General features: G+C 44.3%; 1 protein-coding gene across 2 annotated transcripts in view; it reads right to left on the reverse strand.

The window, feature by feature from the left end:
- LOC106548301 (regulator of G protein signaling 3) overlaps nt 1–6,124 on the reverse strand; it is a 47,933-nt gene extending 41,809 nt beyond the window's left edge. Inside the window, exon 1 of one of the 2 annotated variants that reach the window (XM_087708476.1) lies at nt 5,975–6,124. The gene's annotated coding sequence lies outside the window, so the exon portion shown is untranslated. Of the gene's footprint in view, nt 1–1,395; nt 1,536–5,974 lie in introns of those variants that run through there. The other variant, XM_087708477.1, reaches the window with a different exon arrangement.
- Between the last annotated feature and the right edge of the window lie 17,479 nt (nt 6,125–23,603).

Raw genomic sequence — 23,603 nt, forward strand, 5'->3', positions numbered from 1 at the left:
ATCGCTTTTCCTCGTCATCCCTAGCACCGCCAGCAGATGCTAAGCCGTCCATGTGGAGAGCTTCCCCCAGCCGCCCCTCCATCCTCCAGCCCTCCATCTATCTCCCAAAATAAAGAGGAATGCCCAGCGTGTAAACAGCGGCAGGGACAGGGGCCAGGAGATCTGCTGCTGGGAATCTCCAGTAAAACTGCAGGCATGGAGAATATGAGCTAGCCAGCCTCCTAAACTGGGAAAATTCCCAAGGGGGACCTCTAAGTTTTTATTTTTATTTTTTTCCCCTCCCTTGTGTGGAGAAAAGACCTCAAGCCTCAAGGGGAAAGGAAAAGGTCTCTTTGGCTCTGGGGAGGCTATAATTCACCTGCTCTCTCTCTCTCTCTCTGTCTCTCTCTGCCTTTGAGAGGAGGGGGGGGGCAAATACCGTATAGTGACGCGCGGAGAGGAATTAAAATAAAACCAAGGCAAGGAAAGCCAGAAAAATGGGAACGACCGAGACAGTAAAGAAATGAGGGGAGCCTGCTCCCGCGGGAAGGGGTGTGTGTGTCAATATGAGATTGGGGAGCATAGGGGCTGTAGTCCAACGTATCTAAACACCAGCAAGCGCACCCCACCCCCCGCAAAGTGAGAACATGCGTGTGCACGCACCAATGTTGTGTAGCGGGGGGGGGGAGTGGTCATTTGCGGACCCGCTGTCCTAAAAGACAAATTGGGGAAGGGGTGTTGTTTCGGGACGCCTTCAAGGGGGCTAATTGGAGCGCCTAAGTCCGCCTAGTGGTTGCTTCAGGTTTCACTCAAGCGCTTTGCTGACCCGATCGGAAAGCGGCAGGAAAGGGGACGGGTGGGAAATCAGCCGATTAAAAAGACCGAAGAAAGTAGCTCCAGAGCACCCAAAACGGAGGAGGGGGGGAGAGAAAGAGAGGGAGGGAGGGAGGGAGGAAGAGAGAGGGGGGAGGGGGGAGGAAGAGAGGGAGGAAGGAAGGAGGGAGAGACAGAGAAGGAGGGAGAAGAAAAGGAGGGAGGGAGAGAAAGAGAGAGAAAGTAGAAGAGTAATAGGGAGAGAGGAGGGGGGAGAGAGAAAGAGGGAGGAAGAGAGAAAGGGAAGGAGGGAGAGAAAGAGAGGGGGAAGGAAGGAGGGGGAGAGAGAGAAGGAGGGGGAGAGAGAGAAAGGGGGGAGAAAAGGAGGAAGGGAGAGAAAGACAGAAGGAAGAAGAGAGGGAGAGAGTGGAGGGGGAGAGAGAGAAAGAGGGAGGGAGAGAGAAAGGGAGGGAAAAAGGGAGAGAGGTAGGGAGAAAGAGGGAGGGAGATAAAAGGAGGGAAGGAGAGAAAGAGAGAGAGAGAAGGAAGGAAAGAAAAGGAAAGGACAACACAGGGCAGCGCTGCCCTTCGGCCCTAGCTCACCTTCCCTGGCCGGTTCTCGCGGGCTGCCAGCGACACCCGCGCCCCGCTGCCTCCCAGCGGGAGCGCCCGAGTGCCAGGCGGGCGGCTCCTCCGGCGCAACCCGTCCGCCACTAGCAGCAGCCGCCGCAGCTCCCGAGGCAAACGGTCCCTCCTCCCTCGAAGGGAGCGGCAGAAAGCCCCGCGGGCTGCACGCAAAGCGTGGGCGGTTGCGGGTGGCCCGGTCCTTGGAGAGTGAGAGAGCGGGCAAGAGGAGAGAGAAAGAGAGAAAGAAAGTGAGAGAAACAGAGAAACGAGAGAAAGAAAGAGAGAGAGAGAGAGAGATCCGAGAGGCTTCGGAGGAGAGCACAGCGATCCCTCGATTAAACTTGGACTTTGCACAGGAAAATGGGGGTGGTGGGTGGGGAGAAGAAGGGGAGACCCAGGGAGGGGAGTTCAGCCGAGGAGCACCTCACCCTTTCCTCTTACCTGTGCCCCCCCCTCCAAGGATTAGATAACCCAATAAGGGCTTTTTAAAAAAACAAAAGTACAGGTAAAAAGTACATGTGGAACGGTACAGACCGTTCCACATGAGGACAGCACTGAATAAAAGCGACACAACCATTTTTTCACATTTTCGACTTTGTAGCATTCCCAGGGCCACATAATCCAAATTCAGAAGGTTGGCAATTGACTAATAATTAGCACAGCTGCAGTGTCCCGGGGTCACTGTCTCACATTTATGAAGTTTGCAGCGTCCCAGGGACACCTTTTGCTACCTTCTGGCGAGCAAAGTCAATGGGGAGCCAGATTCACTTTCTTTTTTCAAAGTATTTTTATTTTATACAGTTTTCTTCATTTTGCCTCACAGTAAAACGATGTTGCCAAGCTGGAACTGTGGTGTCAAAAGGGGAAGCCAGATTCACTTAACAGCCATCTTACTGACTGAACCACTGTGGCAAGAGAGATTGCAAAACGGGGCTAAATTCACTTAACAACTGCCTTGTGGTTAGCCACAGAAATTTGGAGGTCAGTTGTGGTCGTAAGTCAAGGAGCTCCGGTACCTTAAAAAAATCTCTAAAATGACCCAATAATTGGATGCCCCTAACAGATCTTTCAGAGCAGTCAATCAAAACAGCTAATGGGGTCATTTCTGAATTTGCAGGGTCAACACACATGCATTAACCATGACCTTCACTGTGCAGTAAGAAAAAACATGGTGGGTGGGAGTTTTAAAGGATTCTACTGCTCCCCTATCTTTAAGTACTGTTAAAAAAAACCCTTCCCGTTATTTTAAAGCCACTGACATGCATGCTATCTGCGTATGCACGCTAACTAATATTTTATTTATTTTATTTAACCTGTCTTTTGAGATTAAACTAAGCCATGAAGCTACCGTATTTTTCGGAGTATAAGACACACAGGAGTATAAGGCGCACCAAGATTTTGAAGAGGCAAATTTTTGAAAAAAGTTTTTGCACTCTGCAGACCTCCCAAAAACAGCCTGTTTTTTTGTCAAAAATAAGGCATGTAGAACATTAGGAGGTTTGTAGAATGCTCCTGGGGGTGGGGGCAAAAACCGGCCCGTTTTTCGTTCATTTTTGCCCTCCCCAGTCCCCAGGAGCACTCTGGAAGGCTCCTAAAGGCTATGCATGGCCATTTTGGCAAAGGGGGCGGGGTTTCAGGAGGCCAAAAATGCTGTATTCAGTGTGTAAGACGCACCCAGGATTTCACCCTCTTTTTTGCGGGAAAAAGCTACGTCTTATACGCCGAAAAATACGTTATTTCTAACGCTCCTATGCATATGGCCCAACTACACAAAAAATAATAATAATACAGGTAATCCTCAACTTACAACAGTTCGTTTAGTGACCGCTCGAAGTTACAACAGGACTGACAAAATTGACAGAATTGTTTTTCACACTTACAACCATTGCAGCATCCCCATGGTCGCTTAATCAAAATTCAAAGAATTGGCCATTGGTTCATATTTATGACGGTGGCAGCGTCCCAGGGTCACGCAATCCCCTTTTGCGACCTTCTGACAAGCAAAGTCAATGGGGAAGGCAGATGTCAGTTAACATCTGTGTTACTAGCTTCATAACTGCAGCGATTCACTTAACAACGGTGGCAAGAAAGGTCGTAAAATGGGGCAACATTCACGATCTCGCTTAGCAACAGAAATTTTGGGCTCGCCTGTGATTGTAAGTTGAGGACTACTTGTGAAAACCGAGGACGCAGTAGCAATTAAAAGTTACCTGAAAGAGATACAATCAGTATCTACCATGAAACTTTTACAATTACAATAAAAACAATGTGGTGTAGATATGAAAATCTAGATCTACCTACGGTCTCTCTTTACTGATAAACAGAGAAACAATGCCAACATGTTTTCAATCCGATACTTGCAACGTGCTTGTTGACAAACCACAGGCAGTCCTTGACTTACTACCACAATGGAACCCCCAAGTAAGGGAGACGTCTGTTAAGTGAATTGCACCCCAATTTACGAGTTTTCTGGACACACTCTGTTAAGTGAATCACTGCACTTTTTGAGTTAATAGACTTTGCTTGTTGGAAGGTCTGCCAATGGGGGCTCATGTGACAATTCCCCCCCCCCGAGGACACTGTGATCGTCATAAACATGAATCAGTTGTCAAGCATCTGAATTTTGATCACATAACCATGGGGAGGCTATGGTGGTCGTAAATGTGAAAATTAGCAATAGCACTTAGACTTATATACCGCTTCACAGTATTTCATAGCAGTTTTACGGAGTCAGCCTATTGCCCCCCACCCAACAATCTGGGTCCTCATTTTATCCACCTCAGAAGGATGGGAAGGCTGAGTCAACCTTGAGCTGGTCAGGATCGAACTCCTGGCAGCGGGCAAAGTCAGCCTGCAATACTGACTTCTAACCACTGCGCCACCACATTAGCCCATTGAAAATAGGCATAGCAATAGCCCTTTGACTTGTATACCGCTTTACGGGTGCTTCACAGCCCTCTCTAAGCGGTTTTTAGAGTCAGCATATGGGCCCCCAGCAATCTGGTCATAAGTCTCTTTTTTTCAGTGGCGTTGTAACTTTGAACGGTCACTAAATGAATGGTTGTAAGTCGAGGACTACCTGTAATAACATGTGCAGCTTTAGTGGTGCGCTTGCCAGACTCTAAACTCTGCCTACAAACCCCAGATATAAATAGCAATAGCAATAGCAGTTAGACTTATATACCGCTTCATAGGGCTTTCAGCCCTGTCTAAGCGGTTTACAGAGTCAGCCTAAAGAAATGGAACAAAATGAGGCTGGGCGCACGAGGAATGCCATGGTGTTGCAGCCAATTGTGCACCCTCCTTATGAAATGTCCCTGGCAGGCAAGTCTCAGGGGTACCTGGCTGTTCCAGTCCTACCTGTGCTACCTGGGGTGTCCCTTTTCTCCCGTGTGTTTTGAATGCTGGAAAGAGGGAGGGACTGAAGGAAAATAACAGATCTGTTAACATTCTGCCTCTTGTGCCCTTCTCCAAAACACACACTCACATCCGCTGGGGAAAGGCAGCGTAGCCTAGAAGCTGGAAATTTACCAAGCTGAGTTAAAGATTAGTGTGAGAGCTGCTAGTGTGCAACATTTATCCCGCAGAGGAACGGTTTAAAATGCAGTATAAGAGAATAACAGAGTTGGAAGGAACCTTGGAGGTCTTCTAGTCCAACCCCCTGTTCCAGCAGGAAACTCTGTCTGTAAAGCGGGGTACGCACTTTCCAGGGGTGCATGAGATGACCCACTGGGGACGTGTGCAAACATTCCAATATCTATTTCTATTTATCAGGGATGGAAAAGTAAACAAGAAATCGGTGAGGTTGCTAAGAGCTGACACAGATTATACAGAATACACAAAATGTAATACTGTATCTATGGGAGTGTGCTTTAGATTAAAAATCAGTAAGAATTTAAGATTAAGATTAATATTTAAAGCATAAAATACACCAAAGGTGATATGTTGTGGGTCTCTATTATAACATAAATCATATTAATGTAATACTAGACATATATAATAATTTATAAATAACAGAATAACAGAGTCGGCAGGGACCCTGGAGTTCTTCTAGTCCAATCTCCTGCTCAGGCAGGAATCTGTATATATCATTTTTGACACACGATTATCCAGTCCCTTCTTAAAAGCTTCCAGTGTTTGAACACCCACTTCTGAAGGCAAGTTGTTCCACTGGTTGATTGTTCTCACTGTTAGGAAATTTCTCCTTAGTTCTAGGTTGCTTCTCTCCTTGGTTCAGTTTCTGTCCATTGTTTCTTGTCCTGCCTTCTGGTGCTTTGGAAAATAAGGTTTTTTGTGGCAGCCCCTCAAATAATGGAACACTGCTATCCTGTCACCCCTAGTCCTTCTTTTTCACTTGTTTATTTAAAAGAAATGAACAAGTATGCATTGCGGAAGGCAGACTGAAAATAATTGTACCAACAAAGGCAGAGGAAAAACACCGTATCGGTTATTCTTAACAATTCCTGAACAACCCTCTTCTGAGAGTGAAATCCCTTCTCAGGGCAACTTGCAAAAAACTTATCATAAAAGCGAGAGATCCAGTGAAGCCACTTACCTTTTAGGAAGCTTGGCATACGGAGCTGGTAGTCTCCAGTTATGAGATGCAGAAGCCTCTCCGGTTCCCTCCAGGAAGAGCAGCAGCAAAATAAAAATGTCAGAACGCCGGCACTGTTTCATGCAAATGGTTAGCGAGAGGGAGAGAGAGAGAGAGAGAGAGAGAGAGAGAGAGAGAGAGAGAGAGCGAACTCCCCAACTGAAGTGAGCAACACCTGACTCAGGATGTGACGTGTGACAAGGGAGTTTCAGATGTGTGGGAGACAGGAGTAGCCCCAGCCCCAGGTCGCATCGCGCTTGTCTAAATGGTGTGGGATAAACAGAAACGGGGAGGGCGGGAAGGAAAGGTCACACGCATTTTGCCTTCAAGCCAAAGATGCACAGAGTGGCTCTGTCCGACGGAGAGTTTGAACGCTCAGCTTTTTGCAGTCTCTCGGGTGGCAGGGGGGAAAAAAAAAAGAGGAACGCAAGAAAAATTCAGTGTGGAAACCGGTTTGTTATGGGCGGGCTTGATATGTGCAACGTCCAGGCTCCCCAACGCTTCCAACTGTTTGTGTGAGGAAGGCTGAACACGAAACAGTTCCTCAGCAGCGCCTGTGAATCACGACAGAGTGGCTGTGTTATGCTGGCGAGAGCCTTGGCTTAAGGATGGTCTTAGTTTAGTTTACGATTGTTTAGAGATTAAAAGTTTATACGCCACCCTTGGCTGGAGGAGCACGGCACATAAATTACAGGTACTCCCAGTCTTGGCAACCATTGTTTAGTGCCTCTTCGAACTTATAACGGTAGAGGTGGGGGGAAATGACGTGGTCGGTTTTCACACTTACGACCATCACAGCATTCCCCACGCTCCAAATTTAGAGGCTCGGTGACTGATTTGTAAAGGTGGTCCTCGACTTAGGACATTTCATTCAGTGACTGTTTAAAGCTATAGTGGCACTGAAACAATGAGGGATGACCGGGTTTCACACTTACGACCATTGCAGCAATTCCCCCCGGTCACGTGATCAAAATTCAGAGACTTGGCGACGAATCTATACAGGTGGTCCTCGACCTACGACATTTCATTTAAATAACCATTCAAAGCTACAGCAACATTGAAAACAATGAGCTATGAACGTGTTTCACACTTACGACCATTGCAGCAATCCCCACAGTCACATGATCAAAATTTAAATGCTTGACAACTAACTCATATTTATGATGGCTGTAGTGTCCCAGGGTCATGTGACTTTCTGACAAGGAAAGTCAATGGGGAAGACAGATTCACTTAATGACTATGTTAGTAGCTTAACCACTACAGTGATTCACTTAACAGCCATGGAAAGGGAGGTCATAAAATGGGGCAAAACTCCCTTAATGACTGTCTCACTTGGCAACAGAAATGTTGGGCTCAATTATGGCCATAAATCGAGGACTAACTTATAGTAACGGTTAGGGCCAAAAAGTTCCCAATGAGGAAGACGAAGCTTTTAGTTCTAATCATTCTACCGCTTTTCTGTGAGGCAAAGAATTCAGAAAATAGCTTATTACAGGGAGTCCTCGACTTACGACCACAATTGAACCCAACATTTCTGTTGTTAAATGAGACATTTGTTAAGGAAATTTTGCCCCACTTTATGACCTACCACAGTTGTTCAGTGAACCACTGCAGTTGGCAAGTTAGTAACCTGGTCGTTAAGTGAATCTGGCTTCCCCCATTTGACTTTGCTTGTCAGAAGGTGACAAAAGGCAATCACATGACCCCCCGGGACACTGCAAACGTCATAAATATGAATTAGGTGCCAAGCGTCTGAATTTTGATCACATGATCACGGGGACACTGCAAAGGTCGTAAGCGTGGAAAACAATTCTAACTCTTCCCCCCCCCCCAGTGATGTTGTAACTTTGAACGGTGATTCACTTAACAGCCGTGTTAAATGAGCAGTTGTAAGTTGAGGACTGCCTGTATAAGTAGAAGTTGGGAACGCTGTAAAAAAAAATTTGGGGCCTCCGAAGCTGCAAAAATGCTTTCAAACCTACCCACCCTTCCCCAAGATTGGCAGGTGGTAAAATAAGAACCAGCCCGTTGCTTGTTCCCCTTTTCTCTAGTGGAATCGATCCCCCCGTTTAACTGGTTTCGCTGGGTTTCGGAATGCTCCCGGTCAAGGGCAGCAGAATTCAGACTCAAAGGATTGACTAGTTTGTGGCTAAAAACCAGAGGTTAAAAACCCAAGGTTAACAAGAGTAAGCACCAGTTATGCTCTAAGATGGGCAGGTTGACAATGGAAATTAAAGATTGACAGGTTGACAATGGAAATTAAAGGAGAAACAGAATACTACTTAATTTGGGATGCATGGTATAATTGGTTAGATAGCAGATGCAAAGATTAGAAAATTAACAATGAAAGAGGATTAACGAATTAGAAATTAGAAATAAGTATAACGATAGACAGAAGAATATTTATTGTAAATAATATTATGGTAAGATGTTATAAAAATGTAAACTAAAATATCTAGAATGGTGATTATATAGAGATTTATGTTAGAAATATGGAAATAACAGTTACGAACATGGAGACATAATAGTACGGATAATGTAAAAAAAAACTGTGGATATAACCAGTATATCACTGTTGCAAAGCGGAAAATGTGATGTAAAATGAAGAAAACTGTATAATAAAAATACTTTAAAAAAAAAATAGAATAAGCACCAGATGAAAAGGAAGGAGCGGAGCCCCTCTGACCAGCTGCTCAGCCAAGGGATGTAAACAACAGCACAACCAGACCCAAAAGTTTCAAAAACTCTTCCTCCCTTCAGATTCCCCCAAAGTCTCTTGTTTATCACTAGAACGTCCCAGAAGAAAGCCTTGTTTTTATTACCAGCCAATTAGAAGTAACGCACTCTCGCTAACCGCTTTGAATAAAGCAGACTTCCCTCAACCTTGTACCTTCTAGGTCCGTGATAGTGACAGGTGGTATGCAGAGCTCCACTGTGCATGTGCGCGCGCGCCTCCGGCCGGCTAGCTGATTTTCAGGTCTCTGCCACACATGGGAGGGGGTCGGGGCTCATGTGGGAGACGTGCGCACATGCACGAGGGGGGCGGGGGGTCGCGAAGCACGCGAGAAGCGAACCCGTGCAGGTGCCGGTAAGAACCACACCCCTGGTTTAGGTGGGCCTGAGGAGAAATGTTTTCAACATGCGTTAAAAAAAAAAAAAACCGCTGGCGGTTTGAAAAATCATTTTCAGGGTTTTAGCCGGCCATGCATTCTTAAGTTACTTTCTCTTCTGCAAGCCCGCAAGAATTATTCACGGCACACTATTTCCTGCAAGTCCCCCTACTACACAGTCATACATTCCAGATGACATTTGTCAAATGCAGCCAAGCAATTCATAAGACCGTTTTTATTCAAGGAAGTTTTGCTAACTTTCCAAAGTAGATTGCACTGCAGCTCCAATAGTTTGCTCAAAGTCAGCCGAGGGACTTGCGAGAAGTAGAAGTAACTATCGTGGGATGACTTTTAATATTGTATCCTACCATAAGCCACAATGTTGTTGTGTCCCTAGGACTGTGGAATGAGGAAGTCAGAGGTTGTGTAATAGGGCAAGTGAAGGCTTGCTGATTAAATAACCAATTGAGGAAGACAGATAATAGGATTGTTCCTTTCTCTATAACCAGACCATTGCAACCTCCCCATGGCCATGCGGTCCAAATTCAGACACTAGGCAAACGACTCATATTTAGGACGGTCCACAGTATCCCGGAGTCACGTGATCCCTTTTTCGCGACCGCTTCTGACGAGCAAAGCCAATGGGCAAGCCGGATTTCATTTAACAACCGTGTTACTAACTTAACCACTGCAGTGATTCACTGAACAACTGGTAGCAAGAAAGGTCGTAAAATGGGCCAAAACCCACTTAGACAACGTCTCGCTTAGCAACAGAAATGCTGGGCTCAATTGTGGTCGTAAGTCGAGGACTACTGGTAATTCTGAATGCGCCTAACAAGCCGGCCTTCAGCATGTTTGCAGAGCACACACACTTTCATTTTCCACCCTCCTCCCCACATACAAACAGCTTTGTGTTTTGAACAACTGCAGTCTAAAAGCTTCCTCATCGAAGTCGGTTTTTTTTCCCCTCACCTTTTCCCAACCTTGCATAAGCAGGCAAGCCTCCTTCCATACCTTCAGAAGTAACCTTTTCTCACTTACCGTAAGTGTGCAGGTCCGAGAACCTGGGCCTGCAAAACAGACACTCCACTAATGAGTCCCTGGAACTGGATTGGCACCTCGCACTAAGCCACAACGTAGCCTGTTGCTTCAGCAAAAGTTTTGCAATGTAGATTTGTAAAGCCACCGTCGCTTCTGAGCCTGGTGTGTGGGTGAGCCCCGGCTTGTGGGTGATTCATTTCACAGACTGTAGCTTTTTGCCTGTGGTATATAAATGTAATCCAAGCCTAATGAAGAGAGGCAGGATTTCAAGAGCGGTCAGCTCTGAAACACAGCAGAAACACAACAGCCACAGCAGTTCGGTGCAGAAGGACATTAGCGGTCGATCTGGCCTGAAAACCACAGGGACTGTGTCAGCTGTCCCTTGGATTGAAGAAGGAATGAAGAGAGACAAAAGTGTAGACAGACGCAGGATTATGCTTGTCTTCAAACCCTTGAGAAGAGGCCCACAAGTAATTGGAAGCGTTTTTTCACCCTCTGGAATTTTTTCCTTGCAAGTCACAAGTCCCCAGCCAAACTGCTGATCTCTGTTACTCCATTTTGTCCAATCTGATTGGCAGGGATTCTAATGGAAGGGACTCTTTCACTTTCACCGAGAATATTTTCCTTTTTCTTGGGTATCCCCAGAATAAGAGAGTTGGAAGGGATCTTAGAGGTCTTATAGTCCAACCCCCTGCTGAGGCAGGAAACCCTACCATTTCAGACAAATGGTTGTCCATTCTATTCTTAAAAACTTCCAGTGTTGGAGCATTCATAACTTCTGGAGGCAAGTTGTTTCACTGATTAATTGTTCTAACTGTCAGGAAATTTATCTTTAGTTCTAGGTTGCTTCTCTCCTTGATTAGTTTCCACCCATTGCTTCTTGTTCTACTCTCATATGCCTTGGAGAATAGATTGACACCCTCTTCTTTGTGGCAACCCCTGAGATATTGGAAGACTGCTATCATGTCACCCCCTAGTCCTTCTTTTCATCAAACTAGACATACCTAATTCCAACAACCTTTATATGTTTTAGCCAGTGGTGGGATTCAATTTTTTTTACTACCGGTTCTGTGGGCGTGGCTTGGTGGGCGTGGTGTGGCTTGGTGGGGCATGGCAGGGGAAGAATACTGTAAAATCCCCATTCCGTCCCCACTCCAGGGGAAGGACACTGCAAAATCTCCATTCCCTCCTGATCAGCTGGGACTCAGGAGGCAGAGAATAGATGGGGGAGGGGCCAGCCAGAGGTGGTATTTACCGGTTCTCCAAACTATTCAATATTTCCACTACCGGTTCTCCAGAACTGGGCAGAACCTGCTGAATACCCGGTCTGGTTGTAGCTTTCAGTGCCCTAATCATCTTTCTTGCTCTTCTCTGCACTCTCTCTCTCGACCAAAGTTGGAATGCAGATTGTCTTCGACTTGTGACCACAATGGAGTCCAAAATTTCTCTTGCTAAGCGAGACAAATATTAAGGGAGCTTTGCCCCATTTAACCACTTGAGAGACCGCCTCCTGCCAATTACCTCCTTGCGACCAATTAGATCGCACAGATTAGGCCTCCTCCGAGTTCCATCTGCCAGTCAGTGTCGACTGGCAATCACACGGAGGAGAGCCTTCTCGGTAGTAGCTCCGACCCTTTGGAACGATCTCCCCATGGAGATTCGTACCCTCACCACCGTCCAGACCTTCCGCACAGCCCTTAAGACCTGGCTAGCCCGTCAGGCCTGGGGACAAAGATCCCCACCCGAATGATGAATGAATGTTGTGTACTATTTTACTTTTATGTATTGTTTTGTGTTTATTGTCTTGTACCCTTCCTTCCTTATTTTATGTAAGCTGCCCTGAGTCCCCTCAGGGAAAAGGGCGGCCTATAAATATTAATAAAATCAAAAAATCATAAATCAAAACCATCTTTCTTGCAACAGTTGTTAAGTGAATCATTGTTAGGTTAGTAAGACAATTATTAAGTGGATCTGGCTTTTCTTGTCAGAAGGTCGCAAAGGGGGAAGTCACATGACCCCGGGGACACTGCATTGCAGCCTTCATAAATATGAGACAGACACCAAGCATCTGAATTTTGATCACATGACCATGGGGATGATGCAGTAACCCAGTCTACCCAATGCTAGGAAGAAACAAGCAAAATCTGTGGGGAATCCAGATTCACTTAACAAGCCTGTTACTAACTTATCAACTGCAGTGATTCCCTTAAACAACTGTGGCAAGAAAAGTAGTAAAATGGGGCAAAACTCATTTAACCGACGTCTCCCTTAGGAACAGAAATCTGGGGGCTCAATTGCGGTTGTAAGTCGAGGATCACCTACAGTCTGAGCAAATGAGTGCATCGCTCACAGATCGGCCTATGATTTCCTGTGGATTTAGATCCTCAAGGAGTCTGATTTTTTTCCCCCAGTCTTCACGTATTCCAACGCATTTTAAACCAAATGCTCTGTAGAAGCCCAACCTCTATGGTTCGTTTACAAAAGGGATGTCAAACTCAAGGCCCACGGGCCAAATCCAGCCTGCGATGTGGTTGGATCCGGCCCGTGGGCCGTCCTGAAAAATATAATGGGGCGGGCCAATGTCGCTTCGGCCTTCTACCCAATGCAAAGAGGAAACATGCCATCAGTTTGGGGAGTGGTGTCAAACTGGCCACGCCCACCCAGTTGGCCACACCCACCCAGTCATACCTGACTGTCCCCTTGAGGTCAACCACAGCCCTGATGCAGTCCTCAACAAAATTGAGTTTGACATAGGGGTGAAATTCAGCAGGTTCTGGAAAACCATTAGTGGAAATTTTGAGTAGTTTGGAGAACCGGCAAATACCACCTCTGGCTGGCCCCTGAGTGGGGTGGGAATGGAGATTTTGCAGTATCCTTTCTCTGCCACGCCCACTAAGCCTCGCTCACAGACCCGGTAGTTTAAAAACATGAATTTCACCACTGGTTTGACACCCCTGGTTTATAGTGTTGCCTTTTGTGTGAGATTAATTGCCTAATCTACCATTAACCTAACCTGGCTCGGCCTGTTAGATGAACCTAAGCCGGAAAAAAACCTGTCTCCCATTTCAAGAGCTTTGGTGGGGTTACTCAACCTTATTGTTTGATTTCCGTAGAGTCTGACCAACTCTTAAAAGCTTGAGACATGAGATGCAGCCGGGTCTTTTGCTGTCTGTACAGAGAGATTAATGAGAACTAGAAGCACTTATCTGCTCTTTGCAAGACCATGAGGAGGCACGCCAGAGTGGCCTGCTGCTGAGTGAGGATGGGAGATGTTTTGCCTTTTGTCTTTGGCCTTCAAGGACAGCTTTTAATATTGATCGGAAAAAAGGAAGCCACACTTTGTCTCTTTGGAGGGTTGCTATTGGAAACACAGCTGAGATCCAAGCCTTTGTTCTAAAGCACTGACACTTTCCCTGGACAGCCACAGATAAAAGAGGTGGCAATTGAAGCAAGGGTGTTTTGTTTTTTTTGATAGCTTTATTATTATTATTATTACTGAAGAAAATCTCTCTCTGGGCTTTTAACAAGGGATCAGTCTGCAAACATTATGTGGCTGATTTCTTTGTTTCCACTTTATGTCGGCTCCTAAGCCAAAAATTCAGAGAATGCTTACACTGGATTGAAAAATGAAAATCAAACTATATATATACTGGATAGATAGGTAGGTAGTTAGATAGTTAGGCAGGCAGGCAGGCAGGCAGACAGACAGACAGATATATAGATAGCATAGGATAGATAGATAGATAGATAGATAGATAGATAGATAGATAGATAGATGGATGGATGGATGGATGGATGGATGGATGGATGGATGGATGGATGGATGATAGATAGATAGATAGATAGATAGATAGATGATAGATAGATAGATAGATAGATAGATAGATAGATAGAAAACTAGATAGATGATAGATAATAGATAGATGATAGACAGACAGACAGACAGACAGACAGATAGATAGATAGATAGATAGATAGATAGATAGATAGATATTAATTTAAACGTGTAGAATAATATGGATTGAAGAACTTGAAAGAACATGAATAGAAGTATTCTAAATGTATAAATGGTTGTGATTGGTACTAAAATTGTATACAGAGATATTGAATGGAAGAATGAAATAGGGATAAAAATAGAGGGGGGAAATATCAATTATATATCAATACGCTAAGATATACAAAAGATAGAAAGAAGGTTTAGTAATGGAGAGTGATAATAAAAAGAATGTATAAATAATATGAATAATGGAAATGAAATGTAAGATTTAGGAGCAATAAGATTATGTTTATATGTACTAGAATGCATAATACCCAGATAGCACACCATTCATGCATTGATATGTATAAAGAATATACAAAATAAACATTTGATTGAAAAAAAGAAAGAAAGAAAATCAAACCATCCATCGAGATTACGCAGAGAAATGACACCAGGCTTAATATATAAAATTATATTAAAATACCTACAAAAAATAAAACTTAAAAAATAAAAACAGTTTGCTAGAAGCCAAAGAGCTTCCAGATCGTTTTTTTCCAGCAGCTTCTTTTTCACCAGCCATGCTCATATTTTTGCCAAGCAAGGATGCAACTAGGTTTTGACTAAGTGTGTGATGTGAACCCAGATAATTGTGCTTTACTCCGTAAACTGTGTTTCAATGGAGCCCATGCCGTGGGTCATGCCGTGATCTACAAAAAGCTGGCGGGAGGCTGAGTGGGGAGGATTGGTTCATCATATGTACGTCATGGTAAATCTTCACTTTGAAGGAAAAACAGTTGCTTGCATTCACGCCCATGATTAAGCCAAAACCAAAGCAAATCACAGTTTGGGAATGTGCATGAATCCAGTTTCCAGATAAATGTGTGCTTATTTGGGATTGTAATGTGTTGAATCACAACTCTTGCAGCTCTGGTCAGCAGGGCGGAAAAGGAAAGACAGGCAGAATTCTGATTCCGTAGCTGCTCAAGATGTTACAACTACTCCTTGCTCCTACTCCTTAACGTCCCTAATTGGAAACAGCAACTCTGTCACTAAGGCAAGCGGTCATTGCGAAGCATCACGATTGCACTGTCTAGCAATGGCAGTTCCAGCAGTCCCTGTTGAAGTTGTTAAGTGAATCACAGTCCTTAAGCGAGATACCACATGAGAGCCAAGGTGGCGCAGTGGTTAAATGCAGCACTGCAGGCTACTGCTAGATCAGCAGTTCAGCGGTTCAAATCCCACCGGCTCAGGGTTGACTCAGCCTTCCATCCTTCCGAGGTGGGTAAAATGAGGACCCAGATTGTTGGGGGCAATATGCTGACTCTCTGTAAACCGCTTAGAGAGGCCTGAAAGCCCTATGAAGTGGTATATAAGTCTACTGCTATTGCTATTGCTATACCACATGACCAAAGCTAGTTGTTTTTAGTCACTAAGTTATGTCCAACGATTTGTCTCTCTTACAGATATAAGCAGGTTCTCCTGCTTGAGCAGTGGGCTGGACTAAAAGACCTCCAAGGTCCCTTCCAGCTCCGTTCCATTCCTATTCCTATTCCTGGAATGGAATGGAAAAGAATTCTTTATTGGCCAAGTGTGATTGAATGCACAAGAAATTTGTCTTCGGTGCATAAGCTCTTGGTGTACTGTACATACAAGCAACAAGCAATGAATCATGATCATAATCATACAATACAACCATAATAAATCATAAGCCACAACATTCAGTCATAGCCATAGGATACAAAATGAGCAATCAGCATAAATCATAATAGGACATAAATCGTGGGATACAAATAACAAAGTTGTAGTCATAAGAAGGAAATAGGCAATAGGAAAAAATGAGAAGGATAATAGTAATGCAGTCCTACTAGGTAGTTTGACATCTCAGGGGCATAGGACAGTGTTATGGGGATGTCCTTGGGTCTAGTTTTTTTGGGCAAGCAATGCCCTGAAGTGTTGTCTTGAGGGAAGAAGTTGAAAAATTTAATGTCTAGGATGTGTGGGGTCTGGTATTTTCACAGCCCTCTTTTTACCATACATAAACATATAGATAGAAGCAAAAGCTTCTAGCCTGAATAACCTGCCTTTTTATCTTTTCCAAGCCAACTGAATGCTGGAAATAAGTTTATCTATCTATCTATCTATCTATCTATCTATCTATCTATCTATCTATCTATCTATCATCGACCTACCTACCTACCTACCTACCTACCTACCTACCTACCTACCTACCTATATAAATGCTGTGGTTCTGTGCCTCTATTTGTCCATCAGCAAGAATCCTAGACTTAGAATAACTTTATTGTCACTTTAAATGTACATTGATTGGCATACATTAAAATGAAATTTTGTTGCATACAATTCTCAAAGTGTCACCACCTCCAATATGCACTACATAAACATGACAAATAAATATAAATATACCCACATATATTATATGGCACAGAGAAACAACACAATGTCGGGATAATACACCCTTAATGAGCAGAACTCCAAGGCAGTGTGGCAACACTAAAGCCTCAAAATGGCCTCGGTCAGGTCAGCTTCAGGGTTGATACACAGTCTAGTCCAGATGTATAAATGTACACATAAAAAGTGAATCTTGTGATACCAGGTGGATGGCGTAGGGAGCAAAGCCGTTACAAAATCATATAGTCCTGCTAGAAATATTTTGAAACCTTCTCCCAGATGGGAGCAATAGAAACAGACCATAAAGTGGGTGTGTGGGGTTTCTAACCATGCTTCGAGCTCTAATCACACAGTATCCTGAATAACGGGAAGTGAGCTTCCTATAATCTTCTCGGCTGTCCTCACCACTCTCTGTATGGACTTTCTATCTGAGGCGCTGCTGCCACCAAATCAAACAGGAATGCAGTCTGTTAAAACACTCTCAATTGTGCCTCTTTAAAAAGTGGCCAGGACAGAAGGAGAAAGAATGGGAATGAATGTGATATGGTGGGAGAATGTTATAAAAGAATGGTAATGTTCAAAAATGGGGTGGATCTTGCTTGGAGTTGTTGGAAAAAAAAAAAGAGAAAATTCTCCCCTGCCCCCCAACCCCAGATCCTACAGGGGGAAACAGCTCGGCAGAGGCTTGGAATTTTGCTGACTGATCATTCTAAGCCCACCTCCTTCCTGGTTATGTGACTCAGAATAGAGCATGCAACTCACCAATTGTTTCTCAACGTATACATACAAACAATTGCATACAAACACAACACAAAGGGAGGCAGAAACACAGTTACACAGCTGGCATACATTACTTCATCACAGGTCGTCCTCGACTTACAGCCATTCATTTAGTGACCCTTCAAAGTTACAACAGCACTGAAAAAGGTGATTCGCGACCATTTTTCACACTTACGACTGTTGTAACTTCCCCATGGTCATGTGATCAAAATTGAGACGCTTGGCATGTATTTATGACAGGTGCGCTCTCCCGGGGGTCACATGATTCCTCATTTGATCATTCTGACTTCTGACAAGCAAGGTCAATGGGAGAAAGCCAGATTTGCTTAACAACCGCATGATTCACTTAACAACGGTGCCAAAAAAGGCTGTGAAATGGGGCACAACTCACTTAAGAACTGTTTTGTTTAGCCATGGAAGCTCAATGACATCATATGTTGAGGACTACCTGTATACAGAAGAAAATACACTTTGTAAAAAATTCCAGAAACTATGCTATGTGTGCTTACTTTTGTTAGCTACTAAGATCTACGAGTTTTCTTTATTTCAGCAGCATATTTTGGTAGAAGAAGACTGCATTGTTGTTGCTGAGCTTAATGGAAGTCAAAATTCCTTCCAAATTAACCAAAAATGACTACAGACAATTGTGCAGCTTCCGGAAACATTAGCTGCTTCCCCCAATTTCTTCATAATTGCTATAATCAACTTAACTGCTGATTATTCAGTTCATGCAACGTCTTTAAGGGCCAACTAACTCTTTCGAGTAGTGCGTATAACGACATTGTGTAAAAATTTGTTCCATCTCCTCTCCTCCATCAGTATAAAATCTTTACAAGAAATAACCTGAAAAAAGCAGGAACCTCTAATCCTTATATAAAGCGTGTGTGGAACTTGCTTCCATCCTGAATCCATTCTGCAGTTTAAGGGGCTTGAGGTTGTCTATCTCAACCCTTGTGAGCCTAACCATCTAGTGTTTCTCAGATTTGGCAACTTCACGATGTGTGGACTTCAACTCTCAGAATTCCCCCAATGAATTCTGGGAGTTGATCTCCACAACATCTTAAAGTTGCCAATCCTGAGTTAACTGCACTTTGGTTCAATACGTATATAGCAGAGGCCAGCAACCTGCAGCTCTGGAGCCACACGTGGCTCTTTCGTCCCTCTGCTGCAGCTCCCTGTTGCCAGTCAGCACCACAATTTTGAGAGGAGCTTCCAGTTTGAGGGGGAGAGGAGGGAGGGCCAGGAGGAGACTCTATGGCAAAGAGTGGGTTTCCCGGTGAGCTCCACAATTGATAAGGCTTTCGGTTAGGACAGATAGAGGAAAAAGGATGCCATGCTCTATGGTGGGGAAACAAGACTTCCGGTCGGCTCCAGAATTGAATGGGGGGCTTCCGATTAGGACCTTTGTGGCTCTTTTTTAAGGTTGCCAATCCCTGGTATATAGAATAGAATAGAGCTGGAAGGAACCTTAGAGGCCTTCTAGTCCAACCCCCTGCTCAAGCAGGAGACCCAATACCATTTCAGACAAGTGACTGTCCAGTTTCTTTTTAAAAACCTCCAGTGATGAAGCACTCATAATGTCTGAAGGCAAGCTGTTCCACTGGTCAATTGAACTCACTGCGAGGCAGTTTCTCCTCAATTCCAGGCTGCTTCTCTCCCTGATTAGTTTCCATCTATTGTTTCTTGTCCTGGCCTCTGGTGCTTTGGAAAATAAATTGACCCTCTCTTCTTTGTGGTAGTTCCTCAAATACTGGAATACTGCTACCATGTCCCCCTTAATCCTTCTTTTCTCTAGACTAGCCAAACCCAAATCCTGCAAACTGTTCTTCATATGTTTTACTCTCCAGGCCTTTAATAATCTTAGTTGTTCTTCTTTGCACTTTTTCCAAAGTTTTGACATATTTTTTGTAGTGACCAAAACTGAATGCAGTATTCCAGGTGTGGTCTTATTAAAGCTTTATAAAGCGGTTGTCAAGCCTGCAATTACATTCCTTTTAGAATTTTGGCCTGCCACACTTTCTCTTATTTCAATATGCTGTTTCATTAGTATAGTTGATGGGAGGGGGGAATAGACAGGAGTAAAATTGTGGAATGTATTGTTTTCATTCTTTGCTAGAAGCCAAGGTCATCTTTTGTCTCCGCACCTTCACACCTGATCGGAAACAGCTGGGTGGAGACAGCAGCGTGGAAGAAGAAGATTGGACCGTATGATGGATTGTGGGTGTGGGGACAAGATCATGAACTTTTAACTGGGTGGAATTCTGGTGTCATTTCCAGTATTGGGATTTCATAGCACAATGCCAAGATGTCTGATTTATTAAATTGGAACTTTAAGGATCGTTTTGCCTTTGACTCTGATTTAATTCTACATGATACTTGGAACGCTGACAGCGGTACTAATACTTCAAGTGATTTTGATTCTATCCCTCTGTTTATACAACCAAGGATTGTATTAGCTTTTTTGGCTGCTGGCTCATCATTAAGTGATCATCCACTAGGACTCTAAGGTCCCTGTCACAGCTGCTGTTTTTGAGCCAGGTCTCTCCTAATCTGTATTTATACCTTTGTTTTTTCCTGCCTAAATATAAAACTTTGCTTTTCTCCACATCGAAATTCATTTTGTTGTATAGGGCTCATTGTTCAAGTCTGTCAAGGTCTTTTGGGATCCTGAGCTTGTCTTCTCGGGTGTGGCTGTTCCTGCCAGCTTAGTGTCCTCTGCAAATTTGATGGGTTCCCCTTCTATTCCCTCATCTAAGTCATTTATGAAGATTTAGAAGGCCACTGCTGATGTTGTGGCCCACCAGTGGAACTGGCAGCAGATTCGGACAGTGAGGGGGTTGGGGAGGAACATGGGCCCGTCCTAGAGTCTGGGGAAGGCTCTGATGAGAGCTCTGTGTCAGAGGCAGAGTGGGGGCCAGAGCTGTATGCCAGTTATCAGCTGCCTTCAGAATCAGACATCAGTGAGGCAGACGAACAGCTGGAACCTGTTCCCAGTGTGCACATGCGCAGAGTTGCCAGACAAAGGGAACAGCTAAGGAACAAGGGTCAACTTGGGAATAAAGCCACAAGTGGACGATGAATGGCCCCTTACAAAGGAAATAAAAGAGGAGCGAAAGAGGAGTGGAGTTTGCAGGAGACAATTTGTTCACTTAATTGGTTCGTGACTCTCCGAGACTCCTTGCCAAGTTTTGCAGATATTGGCCTGACAGCTCTCCAAACCAGATAAGGTCTGTGACTGTAAATCCTCCCTTGAAAGACTTTGCTGGATGTGAATGAGCAGAATTCACAGAAAATTAATAAAAGGTGTTTTTGTCGGGACCAGGAGTTTGCTTCATGCTCTCAGGAAGCCTCGTTCAAAACAGCTGAAAGAGAATAAGGATTTCTCATTTTTCTCCCACATGTATGAAGAAACAAAGAACGCCTCTTCCTGAATATTAAAAACAAACCAAGGGTGTCCTCTTGATTTGGAAACAGTGTGATTCTTCTCATTTTGTAATGGGTTCACGAGTCTTTCTGCCAGCTTGGATGAGTCTCTGCTTGCACAATGATTGCTTGGAAGTGACCGGAAAAATGGCTAGTCATTTAATCACCGCAGGAAAAGCAATCAAGAACAGGAAATGTTGCTTAAATTTCCCATCTCTCCGGCTTATGGACAAAACCCAACTCTCTGCTTTGTCCAGCAAATAGGCTATACAGGAAACTGCTGGAAATTACAGAGGTAGTTTTCTTGCGTTGCCCAACTTGAAAAAAACAACAACAACAACCCTCAAACAGATTTGACATTTAAAAAAAAGAACACTTGTGTGTGTATTATGCCATTTAATTCTTAAGGGCTTAATAATTGACAGTAATCTACTGCAATTTTACAAGCTTGGCTCAGACACATTCATGAAATGTCCGCCATAAGTGTGTGGCTAAATGTCAAGAAAGGGAAATGGTGAGCTGGCTCCTCATTTCAGCTTTGGTCTCCAGGAGGGTCCCACACTTCAGCTTATATTTGTCTTTTTTTGGGTTGGTGGGTGCATTTCAAATAAAATACCATTTCACAGTGATCCACCCTTAAGTGTCCCTCCGGGATCTCTATACAGGTGGCCCTCACTTACCGTAACAATTGTCATTGTGACTGGTGGCTCTGTCACTAACCAACACAAACATTAAACATGTAAAGTCCAACATTACATGGCCATTTTGGCTTATGATAACAGTTGTAACAGTTCTGGTTGCCATCATTAAGTGAGTCTTGCTGTTGTGGCCCACCAGCGGTCAGCGGAGCTGTCAGCGGAGTTGGAGAATGAGGAGGTTGGGGAGGAACATGGGCCAGTCCTGGAGGTTGGGGAAGGCTCGGACGAGGGCTCTTTGTCGGAGGCAGAGATGGAGCCAAGGCCATCTGGAAATTCTCAGCTGCCTTCGGAGCTAGACAGCAGTGAAGAGAAGAACAGCTGGAGCCTGTTCCCAGTGTGCGCATGTGCAGAACTGCCAGAAGAAAAGAGCAGCTCAGAAATCAGGGTCGACTTGGGAGTAAAGCCACAGGTGGATGGTGAATGGCCCCTCCCATAGGAAATAAAAGAGGAGTGAAAGGGGAGTGGGCATTCATTCATTCATTTTAGGAGTGTGAAGATCTGTCCATGAATCTCAGAGACGCTGTGCCAAGTCTTTCCTTGCACAACACTGTGTTTGGAAATATTTATATGGCAGCTTTCCAAGCTAGATAAGATCTGTGGTCATAAATTCACCTTTGAAAGACTGTTTACCAGGCCTTTGCTGAAGGTGAATGAGAGGGATTCACATTTGTTTAATAAAGGAGGTTTTGTCCTGACCAGGAATCCGCTTCATGCTTTTTACAATACAATACAATACAATAGCAGAGTTGGAAGGGACCTTGGAGGCCTTCTAGGCAGGAAACCCTATACCATTTCAAACAAATGGCTATCTTCTTAAAGACTTCCAGTGTTGGGGCATTCACAACTTCTGGAGGCAAGCTGTTCCACTGATTAATTGTTCTGTCAGGAAATTTCTCTTCAGTTCTAAGTTGCTTCTCTCCTTGATTAGTTTCCACCCATTGCTTCTTGTTCTGTCCTCAGGTGCTTTGGAGAATAATTTGACTCCCTCTTCTTTGTGGCAACCCCTGAGATATTGGAAGACTGCTATCATGTCTCCCCTAGTCCTTTTTTTCATTAAACTAGACATACCCAGTTCCTGCAACTGTTCCTCATATGTTTTAGCCTCCAGTCCCATAATCATCTTGGATGCTCTTCTCTGCACTCTTTCTAGAGTCTCCACATTTTTTCTACATCGTGGTGACCAAAACTGAATGCAGTATTCCAAGTATGGCCTTACCAAGGCATTATAAAGTGGTATTAACACTTCACGTGATCTTGATTCTATCCCTCTGTTTATGCAGCCTAGAACTGCGTTGGCTTTTTTGGCAGCTGCTGCACACGGCTGGCTCATATTTAAGTGACTGTCCACTAGGACTCCAAGATCCCTTTTACAGTTACTACTGTTGAGCAAGGTACCACCTAAACTGTACCTGTACATTTTGTTTTTCCTGCCTAAATGTAGAACCTTACTCATTTCACCATTGATGAAAAGTGCTTTTGGAGAAGCCTAGGTCAGAACACCTGCGTGATTGTGCAGAGAAGAGCAACAAATGTGATTAGGGGACTGGAGGATAAAGCCTATAAAGAACGGTTGCTGAAATAGGGTATGTCTAGATTAGGGGTGTCAAATTTAAAGCCCAGGGGCCGGATTAGGCCCACAGGGTACTTAGATCTGGCCCCTGGGCTGCCCTAGAAACAGCGAAGGAGTGGCCCATGGTGCCTCTGCCAGCAAAAATGGAGCTCAGGAGCCCGTTTTCACTGGCAGAGCGCTTGGCCACCACAGGCTTCCCGGACACAAGTGATGTCAAGCTGGCCACGCCCACCTGGCCTCCCGAGGTCAAACACATCCCTCAATGAAATTGAGTTTGACACACCTTGTTAGATTAATGAAAAGAACAACTAGGGTTCATACCTATCCACCATTAGATGTTCTGATGGGATCTATGTGTGTTGTAGGAGAAGAGCCACGTATGGTAGCCCAGAATAAGAAAGAATATCTGGAAGCTTTTGAGAAGAATACATTTTATTAAAAGGCATATTGGGTTCTCTACAACATCTGGGAACTGTTTGAGCTCCAAAGGCATTCTTGGTTTTAAAAACTTTTAATTTTGAATGTTTTAATGACTTCTGAGGAGTTTGGGGTTATTTTTGTACTGGGTTTGTTTTTAACCTTG

Source organism: Thamnophis sirtalis, unplaced genomic scaffold (genome assembly GCF_051295495.1).
Source record: "Thamnophis sirtalis isolate CommonGarterSnake01/CBP01778 unplaced genomic scaffold, rThaSir2_p1.2 scaffold_3, whole genome shotgun sequence".
Lineage (NCBI taxonomy): Eukaryota > Metazoa > Chordata > Lepidosauria > Squamata > Natricidae > Thamnophis > Thamnophis sirtalis.